The 12,540-nt window shown below is 34.2% G+C and overlaps 1 pseudogene; it reads left to right on the forward strand.

Moving 5' to 3' along the window:
* Positions 1–9,394: 9,394 nt before the first annotated feature.
* LOC147829805 (U2 spliceosomal RNA) lies at positions 9,395–9,482 on the forward strand (annotated as a pseudogene).
* The last annotated feature ends 3,058 nt before the right edge of the window (positions 9,483–12,540 follow it).

The raw sequence follows: 12,540 nt of genomic DNA on the forward strand, positions 1-12,540 counted from the left end.
TAGTTACTTCCTCTATAAAAGAAGGATGATAGAACTCATCTTCAAGGCCCATAATGAATTTTAAATTGTGAAGAGAAAAAAACATGTTGGCAAACAATCATCTTAAAATTTAGAATTTGATTAGCAATATTTTGAATTATTTAAAGGTTTATCTGCATTGCAATCACCATTAATATTTAAGGTCTGATGTTTATGCTGGCACATTAGAATTATAATAACATTATTTCAACTGTGAATCTAGAGGGAACTAATGCCCTGAGGAAGAAACAAATTACCTCAGTTTTAGTAATGATCAAACAAGATAACCTTTGATAAGTTATAGTCAACTCACTGAGTTCTGAAATTTTCTCCACACTGAGCGATTCCCCCGGACTCCATATGCTACAAACTCAGGGATGAAATTCCAGATAGAAAACAGCTAATATCATACCAAGCTAACTCCCTGAATCCATGGGACTGAGCCTGTCATTAATACAGTTACTAATAAAATATATTTTGCCTGAAAACTGAAGAAAAGATGGCAAGTATAAAGGACTAGGTGCTTCAAAACAAAGAAAGAAAAATCTTGGCAGGGGGGAGTTAGAAAGTTTAAATACTTAGAAGAAGAAACTTATTAATTTTATATTTTGGGCAGGCATCAGAGGATCTCAGAGGTTAATTCGGTAAAAATTATCAATATTATATTGTCATTAGTCATTGGCTTCCTCTAACTTAGTTTGACTCCTCAAATGCTTCCATCTGACCATCTGATTAGCTCTGCCTCCTTTAAAATTACCACAAGTTAGAAGACATTGCTAATCAATTTTGCTGATAATAAAACCAGAGAAATCCAAAATAGTTGTAGCTGACCTTGATGCTTTGCCTGCAAATTTGTGGACTGAAAAATAATGGCAGAATCTGTGATAGACTAACTAGTCTTCCAGGATATGAATCTCTGTAGATTTTTACATCCTGCAGCTATATATCATTTCTGAAACCAAAACTAAGCCTACTACTCTTTTTCCTGTCAGCTCAATGAGTAGTTCATCTTCCTCTATAACATTAAGGGAGAGAAATATTCTGCATGGACAGAAAACAATTTAAACTCAGTGACACCTAAGAGAAGAAAAACAAATTGACTCTAAGACATCTAGACTGTAGCTTAGCAATGAGGATGAAGTTGAAATTAATATAAAAACTTTACACTATCACTTATTTTACAAATATAAGTTTCAAAGAAGGAGTCCAGGAGGGACGTAGAATTCTGCAAGAAACAGAATCAAATCCAAAACCTCTACTGTGCTATGAACTGCTGTGAATTAAGGTATAATGGAATACTGACCTCTTGCCAATCAGACTGTTCAAGTACCTGAGAAGTAAGGTCTCTGTGGCATCAAAAATTTTAGTCATGAAAGGAATTTACCGAAAACACCATTTTTCATTTTTGTTCCTAAATATTCTTATTTGTAGCCATGTAGACCACTGAACTAGAGAAACTTGAAGTCCCATTAGAAATCCCAAAGGCTCTTAATTATCTTCATTGTATCTGCACTCTATTATCCTATACAGAAAACCAAAAAAATATACAAAACCTAGAGGGTAAGGTCAGAGAGGAAAAATATCTCATCTTTTTCTTTTACATTGTCCATTTACTCTGGAAGAAAGGTAGTCCTTCAGAATCACAATGGAGTTATGGAATTCTGTATTTACTAGTATAATTTTCCTGCTGGGTTTTCACAATGTGGTGAACAATGGAAGATCTGGTCAGTAAATTATGAATCCCAAGTCTGACAAGTCCATCACTCTCTGCTGAAGTCCTGCCTCCCCCTGAAGTAGTCCTATAGAACCTAGCCTTTCAGGATATAGAGAACATTGGTAAAAATCCTTTGAAATAGAATTTTACCTTAATGGGAAACTCCTCAACTCCTTATTGACCTTGTTAGACCTGCAAAGGATCTGTACTACTGCTATTTCGATGGACACTGCACTTGCCAGCTAGAAATCTACTCAAAGAAATGATGAGAAGAAAAAATGACTTCCATTTTCTGCTCAAAAAAATAAGACAGAGAAAGGAAGAACTGAAAGGTAGCATGTGCCTTAATATAATCATTCCCCTAAGGAGATTGTGCTGGGATTTTTTTCCATGTATGTATCTTATAAACAGCACAGTGCATTCAAGTGTTACTACCTTCCTCATACTCCTTCTATTCTCTGTGTGCAACCACTTGCACTCCTTGAGTCCCAATGCTTTTAAGTTGTTTTATTTTCTTGAATTAAATGAACTCACACCAAAGTGGAATATAGTTAATGTCTTAGTCTAATTCCATAAGTACTATTTTAAAGTGATCTAGCATATGTCCTTTTTTAACCCCAAAAAGAACAGACTTGGCAAAGTTTAGTTCAGTAATGACATGCCTAGGGAAGGTTCATCATACCATGTGTACAAAATATTGTTTCCTACATGCCATGCAAGGAAAGTCTCCTGTAGCTTATATAAGATCATTTATATAGTACAAATTATAAATTTTAATCTTATCCACAAAAATTCAGTCTCATACCTGGTAAATTTCTTGTAGAACACACTTCAAATCTTTTTCCAAGAAATTGTCTCAAATTGTCAATGAAAAATGTGAATAGAAAAAAAAAACCTTCCTGAGTTATCAAAATAGATGTTAACAAACTACAAATTATAAAATAGAAATATTGATCAGCTATAGAGCAGATAGGGTAAACTGAGGAAGAAGTAGCCTATGGACCAATTTATAATTCTTTTCTCTAAGAATGTAACACTTTCTTGTATAAATTAAAGTGATAGAGAACAAAATCTTAAGGCACGTGGAGAACATGACGGAAGTGAGATCAATTTTAATATTTTCAGAATCCTTTTACTAACAAGAATCAAGATTCTGAGACATGGTCAGTGGGGGTATAAGAATAAAAGCTAAGCTGTGTAATTAAAAGCTTTGAATGATGCTTGAATTGACTTCTAAATAAAGTGAATATATAAATTGTGACCCCAAATAAATTGCTTTTAAAAATAAAAAGGGGATTTATTTATAAATGTACCATGGAAACAAATAGGTAAATCAGCAGTGTATTGAACAAGTTAGTTTTGTTGCCCCTTTTTCTAAATAAAGTAGTACTTATTTAAATAATACTTAGGATTTCCTTCAGTCTGGGAGAATACTCATGAAGTCTGAAGACCATTTTCCTAATTTGAACAAGCAAGAGAATAAAGGAAACGTTCACGCATTTAAAGAACATATTGTATCTCTTTTATAATTTTCAATCAACAGATATTAGTATAAACACTGGGAATTGTTGCATGACATACAGCCATATCCCTAAGTTAGGAAAATTGTTCTGTGTTCAGCCAAGCCTCACTAATGTGGAAAATATATTCTGCTGCAAGAAACTTCCAAACCCTAAGGAAACCATGCATCATCCCAAGAATGCTGCATTTCTCCAACTGTAGTAATAGTAGATAAAACACTAGAAAGAAGGTTAAAATTACTGACCTCGTATATACCTTGAGTATAAAAGAGCTAACAGAACTCTAGAATAGGGAAATTTGTATTAGTGTAAAATGTTTTAGGAAATATAGAAAAAATGTTTGGTCACCAACTAGACTGAGGAAGGTAAGGTGGAATCAATCTATGGTTACATGCATGCTTAACTAAAGAACTTTTCTCCTCTGGAGAAGAAAAGTTTATATAAGATCATTTCTCCGCTGGAGAAGAAAAGTTTATATAAGATCCTTTCTCCTCTGGAGAAGAAAACTTCTTTAGTTAAGCATGCACGTAACCATAGATTGATTCCACCTTACCTTCCTCAGTCTAGTTAGTGACTAAATTGGTGATAGAAAATACATCTCCCAGTCTAGCCTATCATTTGATAAAAAGAGTCAGGAACTTTGTTAATGAAAGAATGAAAAAAAGACCTTCCTTCACTGAATGGTGAACAAATTTTATAAATTTGTTTTAATGTATGTTTACTATCACAGTTTCTTGTGAGTCAAGCATCCAGGGATAGCTTGCTGGGTCCTTGATTCAGACTGCTCTCAGCCTTGCCAGCACTGTTCTAATCTGAGGGCCCATTTAGAAAAGACTCTGCTTCCTTGTGTTATGTTTTGGGAATATTTAGTTATGTACCCTAAGTACATTTTAGACATCAAGTTATTTGCAATTTTAAAGAAAGTAAACTAAAACACAGCCATCTAGGGGCCCAGTTTCTCACTGGCTATAGGCTCCAGACCGTCATCAAATTCTAGTGGTGACCTACAGTTTACTTTCATGTAACCCTCCACATAGGTAGTTTTCAATAAAGAGGTTTGCTTCTTGAAGGCTAGCAGAGGAGTCTCTGCAGTTGGCTAAGATGGGAGCCTGAGAAATAGACTCATCCACTTATATATAACTTACAAAAGAGATATAAATCATTTGGCAAATATCTTAGTTACTTTTCCCTCATTGCTGAGACAAAATACCTAACACCCAAAGTTAAGGGAGGAAAGGTTTATTTAGGTCACAGTTTGTCAAAGTTTTAGTCCATATCAGGCTGGCTCCAAGGTAGAGTGGCACATGGTAGAGGGGCTTCACAGAGGAGAAACAGTTCATTGCAACAACAAGGTACCAAAAGCAACAGGGATCTAAACAGCGTCTTTCTGTCCCTTTCATCTTATTCAGACTACTTAGGGTGGGTAGCACTCACACCCTTAATCCTAGTGCCTTCAGGCCTAGCCCCACCATGAATCAGTCATACAGTCTAGATTCAGCCACCTCTGAAAAAGCATGAGGCTTTGAGGTAACATCTAAACACAAGCCACAACAGCAAATAACCTAAATCAGTGGTGCAGAACCTATGGCACATGTGACACAGTGGGTACACACAGCCCCCTCTGTCAGCATTTGAGCCAAGTCACCCCAGCCAAAGTTTGACAAATTATATGTCTTTATACATACATGTATACATGAGCATGCACACAACAGCAAAGATCAAATTAAGTCTGCAAAAAGCATGCCGAGTGAAAACTTTCATCTTTCAGTGCTGGGGATTTAGCTCAGTGGTTCCACTGCCTGATTTATAGTCTCAAGGTCCAGAGTTTGAAAACTTTCACCTTTCAACATAAAGCTGTTTTTATCATTGAAGATATTGTGATATTGTGTTTTTCTTTTAAGACAAAAGATGTTAATGTATGAGTTGCTTTTTTTCCTAAACTGAAACCTCAGTCAGTATTCAGGTTTAATTGCAGTGTTGACACCTTGAGATAAACAAGTGGGTTTTGGATTGCAGTTTGGGCACTTGTCTATAAAAGATTCACCATCACTGACCTAAACAAAGAGGCTATTTTGTATCACTTATGCTGTATTCTATCCATGAAAAGCAAGTCACAATTTCCATTCAAACCTGAGGGTAGGGGAATACACAGGAGTAAGCAGAACACGTGTGGGTCACCTTGAGGTGTGTCTGCCAAGCACTGAAGCCAGCCCTACTTAGATGCACCTAGAAACTCTTACTGGTATTTTTCAGTGCTTATCTATTTGTTGAAGCTTTGTGGTTTTACCAGTAAATAAAAGCAAAATGAAAAGACTCAGCTCAGTTTCACTTACAGAAAAGACCAAAACAATTGAAACTTAAGAAAAGATTCTATGAAAGAAAAAGGAGGATTTGAATGAGGCATGGAAGAGATATGGGAATTGTTTATGTTTGAGGAAGATTTAGTTTATTTATCATAAGTACATTTTAGACATCAAAGTTATTTGCAATCATAAACAAAGAAAACTAAAGCTAATATAAAGCAAGGAAAAACAGGAGATAAGAAAATGGAATATCAAATGAAAAAATCCTGGTGAAAGAAACAAATCAAGAAAAGAGAAAATGCTATAGAAAAATATTTAGGTAATACTATGAATAATAAAAAAATCAACAATTTAGAAAATACAGTAATTGAAATCTAGAGCAAGCTTACTCGTGGCAGTTAAAAGAAAATACAAGTATGCTTAATATTTTCATCATTTGCATATAAGCATATGATAATTTCATCCTCAGTGTTAATAAATTGAGAAATATGGACTTATAATAATTGTAAATTGTTGAATATAACCGTAAGTAGTACAAATGTCCATCTGTAAGATACCACTTCACTAGAAGAAAGCCATTTCTGATTTACACAACATCTAGAAAGAGCTATAACTCAAGAAAATGAAAAACAAAACAATATAACTGAAGTAAAAATATTAAACCCACTATAACACATTTTTATGTGATTAACTTTACTTTTTAAAAAAATTACCTTAAGTTGAGATTTTAAATACATAATCCATATACACAGTGTTAAAAAGTATCACAACCTAACTTGTATGCAGAAAATTTACTAATTTAATAAGGCTGGCCCATGTCAAGGCTAGGGAAAATAGGTCCACTTCTTAATAAGAGAACTCTCAAAGAATTTGTATATGTTTTTAAGCTACCACAACATTTTCATGCTTCTATTGTTTTCTCTCCCAGGATTGGATCTTAGAGAGAAGAAATTAGAGAAAATAGAATCACTGAATTTGGCTGCTGTTGATGGCAGACATCCACCTTTCATGAGGCAAACATCCTTTCATGGCTGCATTTGTTCTATCTTTGGAAATTTATTCTGAAGCCACCTTCCACTCTGCCTAGTTCCCTGAAGAAATACAGCATTTTTTGGCTTAATCCTTTCAATCTTCTTCTCTAAGTCCTGGTTATATTAGTGCCACCACCCACATCCTCTTACTGTAAATCTCTATCCATCTAAAGAAGTAACTGAGAAGGTGGGAGCATGTGTGCTCCTTAGCAGTCACTTGTACACTGGGAAGGAATGCCACTTTGTCCGGCAAATGGTAGAAGCGATGCTTGCCTAACTCTGTTTCCTTGTTTCACCATCCTGGGCAAATCCACTCTGCTTTTTTTTTTTTCCTGTGTTCTTTCTGTTAGAAGCAAGTGCTGGATTTTCTTTGTTCAGGTCTGCCCACGAGACTCTGATGACACATGTAGTTTTATCCAAAACTCTCACCATGCTTCACAGTCTCGTGCTTAAGCTTAGAGTGAGAGACAACGAAGGAAGTCAATTATATCTGTACTTACACAAACTCATTAAAAATAATCTCCTTTAAAATTTCAACCTTTTATAAATGTGGAAGGTAGATATATGATGGTGATGGAATAAGGTAGGAATACTTCTGATATATTTTGTAAGCTCTGCATAAATGTGTCTAGAACTTATCTTTAAAGTGCATGAAAATTTCTCAGTTATTACCCTGAGTTTTGTGGCTTTAGGTAAAAGTCTGAGTAGAGAAAAGGTCATTTTGCAATTATAAAATTATCAAATTGATGCAATAAACATTGTGTGTCCGAAACCTAATTTTATACAATTAACAGCTTTTAGAGGTAGGTTTTGATATTATGCCAATTTTACTGCCTTCCCTTAGGTAGGATAGACAGTAAAATTGCTAGAAAGCATATTCTGAGATGTGGACTTGCTAGCTAGAGACCCACTGGGGAGTTGCCCAAGAACAATCCCCAGAAGTGGGTCACGGGGAGGTAGCAGAAGTGGTCAGAGCAAGAAGTAAAACTTTGAAGCAGAGGTGGTAAATGACCCTAGGAAGAGACCTGGACTTGGAATAACACTTCAGATTTGTTTGAATTAAGGCAGAGGGAGCAGGGGTTGGCCTTAAACAGATGATGCGGCCCTGAAAACACCATCTGTACTCTGCCCCACAATATGGGTTCCATTTACTTAGGACAAAAGTTGCCACATAGATGGGAGCAAAGCAAGAATGTTTAGCTTAGAAACAGAAAAGAAAAACAGACAGACAGTGGCCACTAAAGAAAATCGGAAGGGAAATAAAAATCTTCTAGGAGGACAAAAAACAACAAAAAAAGAAAAAAAAATCCAGATGTGTTTGTACATGAAATTTAGGTAAAATATGAAGATTCTGAAGAATCTAACAATGACAGTGTGAAAAAAACGGATCTTTGAAATATTCTCCATCTGAATGTAAAGTGACACAGCTGCTTTGAAAAATACTTTGGACATTTCTTTTAAAATGATATATACACTTACCATATAATTCAGCCCTCTAATTCCTAGGCAGGATAATGAAAACTTATGTCCACATAAAAGCATGTGAACCTAACAAGGCATTTTTATGATTTTATTCATAAAATCATCAAAAATTGGTAACAATCCAAGTGCTCTCAGTGAAGGAATGGTTAAATAAACTGTGGCAAAACTAATAGTAGAACACTACTCTGCAAAATAAAAGATAAAATATTGATATATTGCAACTACCTAAATTGAGCTCAAAAATATTTTGCTAAGGGAAAAAAGCCAATCTTAAAATATTACATGTAGTACGATTCTAATTATATAATATTTTTGAAGTAAAATTATAGAGATGAGCAGATTAATAATTTTGGGGGGGGAAAGAAATGGGTGAGTCCAATTATTAAGAGGCAGAACTAGGGAGATGTTCATGATGATGGGACAATTCTCTATCATGATTCTTGTAGTGATTTTATAAACCTGAACATGTGACAAATTTGCTTAGAAACACACACACACACACACACATGCTTCATTATTGAGAATATATATGAACAAAGTACCTACTGTCTCGTAGAAACTAAAATGACAAAAGAGAAAACAGACCATTCCAATTAAAATTGGGACAGTTTAATAGTAGACAGTTTAATAGTAATGGGGCAATACATAATTTCTGTTAAAATATTTTTATCACAATGTTATAATTTGGTTATACACCAATATGTTGACTGAATTAAAATTGCGAATTAATGGTTTAAAAAATAATTGATAACTTAAAAGTAACAGTAGTAATAATGAAGATGATTTAATCCATAGTCCACAATCCTCAAACTCCAAATAGTAAGTAAGCCTCAAACAAAACATAGAATATGCAAATCCATTTCCACTACTAGATTCAAGATTTCCAATTAAGTGTTAGGAAAAGAATTTCATTGATCATGTTAATACAGTTTATTTAAATTTTAATTAGTTTGTAGTTTTATTTTGAAACATTATTTACTTTCACATTAATGTCATGGACATGCACACTCAAAACACTTATGGAATTACTTATTTAAATGAAATTGTTATGAGTAATTTGATTCAACATTGGTACCCATGAAGATTTGCTAGAAGTTCCTTTCTCTATATCTAGGTTTGATGAATATTAATATAATACAGGCATAAACTACTGGGGATATTTCATCACACAATCAGTAGGGTTGAAACTTTCTTGTAAGATTATGGTATAATAAATCATTATGGTTCCAATTTGCATCATAAAACGATAGCAAATATTCAAATGCTAATTTTATAAGCATGCCATAAATACATCACAAAATAATTTTATATCAAATAAATGCAGCCATTGCTTCTCGGCCTTTTGGCTAAGATCAAGTGAAGTATCTCTTCTTATCAAATAAATCTAGCCAAGAAATAAAATTTGTGACCAATAGAAAGGAGACACGTAATCAGCATAATATATTGTAGGAGAGTGAAACTCCATGATTACAAAAGCTGCAAAGAAAGCAATATACTGAATGATATCTTTTGTAACTCTGCCATGAAAATATAAGCTTCTGTAATTTGAGTTCCCGTCTGCTTTTCTAAAAATGATATTAATAATATTAAGATGAATTAAATTACACAGCTTTTATTTTATAGGTAGATAAAAGACTAATCTTCAATTTAGTAAGTTTAAAATAAAATTTTCCTGGAAGAGCCTGAGAAACTCGAGATCTGTAATAGGTGATGAGATAGAGATGGAAGCATCCACACATTTTCATTTAATTTGCATTACTCAATCCAAAAAAGGTTATATTTGGTCACTGAAGTGAAACTTAAGTGCTGAAGCAATTGCCAAGCCTAACATCACTATTTTTCATCTTTAATATATCATGGATAATGAGAAGCATTAAAACATTTAACATGGAGAATTTGTATCTTGATTCTTCTTTTTTTGTACTGGGGATCAAACTCAGGTCTTTGGTCTTGTGCAGCAGGCAGGCAGTGTAACAACTGAACTAAATTCCTGGCCCCTGTATCGTGATTTTTGAGAAAATGAATTTAGTTTCTGGAAACCCCAAATCAATAAACTTTATGTGAATTAAAAGCATAATTCTGAACTGCCATTTTGAAGAGAGAAGTTCACAATGTTAAAAAAAATAATTAGAAATATATAGGCATATCTATACTAGTTTACTGGTACTACGTTAAAAAATAACCACTAATTTTGCAGCCCAACCAACAGAAATGCATTTGTTCTCATTTCTAGAGGCACCAAATCTGAAATTGAGGTATAGGCAGAGTTTCATCCTGCTGAGAATTTTCAGGGAACATTCCTTCTGACATCTTCCTTTCATGCTTGTGTTGTTGTCAGCCTTCTTTGCATTCCTTGATTTGTGGACCACTCACTCCAATTCCTGTCTCCATTTTCCCAAGAGCCTTTTCACTGTGTATCTCTGTATCAAATGTTCATCTCCTTTCTCTCTCAAAGACAATAAACAATAGATTTAGAGCCTAAATTTAATCCAGGATTGATCTTATTTTGAGATCTTTGATTTTACTACAAAGACCCTATTACCAAATCAGGTAACATTCACATATATACAGAGAGTTAGGACTTGGACTTTTTTTGTTTGTTTGTTTGTTTGGTACCGGGGATGTAACTCAGGACCTTGCACTTTCGAGGCAGGTGGAAGCACCACTGAGCTAAATCCCCGGCTCTGCTTGCACTTTTTTTAGGGGACATAATTCAACACCCAGCAATAGCTGTCAACAATCATGAGGCTTTGGAATCATGTCACTTAATGAAAACTTGAGCAAATTAAGAACACCAATCTAAAGAAAGAGATATTAGACCATGAATACACATTGATGTTTGCTATTCCAGTTAGATGACTTTGCATGTATATATGCTTTGACAAGACAGCGGCTAGACATAAAATTTCTAGTGTTGCTTCCAAATTTCATGTTTTACAGTACAATATAAACCAATGCCAGAGTTATAGAACTTTTGCTAACTCCACAGTCCTGTACATCAGAATGTTAAGCTACTGTAGCTAATCCATTTTAGGGCTTAATTTTCTACTTTCTAAGTTCCTGAAAAGACATTATAAGAGGTAGAAAGTAACTGAGAACCTATATTTGCTATTCTGCTATTTCAGAATGGCTTACCAAGCCACCTAGGTTGGTAGACAACTAGAGAACTGAAGCTAAATAACTGGGGGCAAAGGAATTAATAAAAAGGTAATATGATTAAACTCCCTAATCACGATAAGCAATATTAGGGAAAAGAAATATCTCACATAGTATTGCAGGCCAGCAGGTTGTTCCAGGGAGGTAGAGGAGCATAAACCGACAGATTAAGATAAGCACTATGTTAAGATTTTGGAGGTAAACTTTAAGGTTGAACTTAAGCTCTAACCCTCATCAAAATAAACAAACTAGCTAATACATATATTTTAAAGATTTGTATTTATTCCTTTTACCCATGATAAGTTTTTCTTCCTGATTTACATATAATACATTCATAATACCATTAATTTATTTTCATAACATAAGGCTGAAAATTAACATGCCAGCCAATACAAAATAATAAAATTGACTTTTACGCTACTATACCTTACCAAGTACTTCTCCCCAGCTTTCTTTCCTTTCTTAGCCAAGTTTGTGAAAAGTTATTTATAGTCTTTAATTTCTTTACCTATGAACTCATTTAGCTATTACCTGGATTCTACGCCATCATTCCACAATAACTGCTGTCATTATGGTCTTTAATGGCTTTCCAACAGTTAAATCCAGCCAACAGGTACTTTTTATTCTTTTATTTGCTTAATTGTATTTGACATTTTCAAACATATCATTCCTGTAGAGAAACTCTCCTCAATGATGCCTACTACTACTACTCATTTTCTTCCTACTTCTAAGCTTGTGTGTACAATCTATTTGGCCAGTTTTCCACTTCCATTCAATCTCACTGAGGCTCTGTTTTAGAAAGATTATGCTACTCATTAATTTTATCTTTCATGACTCAATTAGCACCCACATAACCACAATCTAATTGACACTTTATTTTAGACACATAGTAGGCATCATAAATTCATTATATTCAAACCAAACTTAACATTTCCTTTCTCCTAGCATGTACTATCCTCTCTTGTTTTATAATTTGAAGAACAGCGCAAATAATCCTCATGTTGCCTAAACCAGACCTTAAAAAACATGCCTCATCTCACCCTTGTTTTCCTGCCTACATACATTTCTTTAACTCTCAGTCACTGAATACATTGTTTGTGTGTGCATGTGCATGTATGTGTGTATAGTGAATAAATATAACTTTGAACTACATCTCCAAAAAACAGATGACATACTTTTACAAGTTCAGAAATTTTTCAAGATGCTTATCAAAACCAAATAACTAGCCACTCTAGGACATATCTAGCACAGATGATTTGTACTTAAAGGGTAAGCCAAACCTTTGAATTTCATTACTGCATATTCTAATGTGACCT

Source organism: Heterocephalus glaber, unplaced genomic scaffold, assembly GCF_053883595.1.
Source record: "Heterocephalus glaber isolate CG9 unplaced genomic scaffold, H.glaber_assembly_v1.0 deba00000470, whole genome shotgun sequence".
NCBI classification, from domain to species: Eukaryota; Metazoa; Chordata; class Mammalia; order Rodentia; family Bathyergidae; genus Heterocephalus; species Heterocephalus glaber.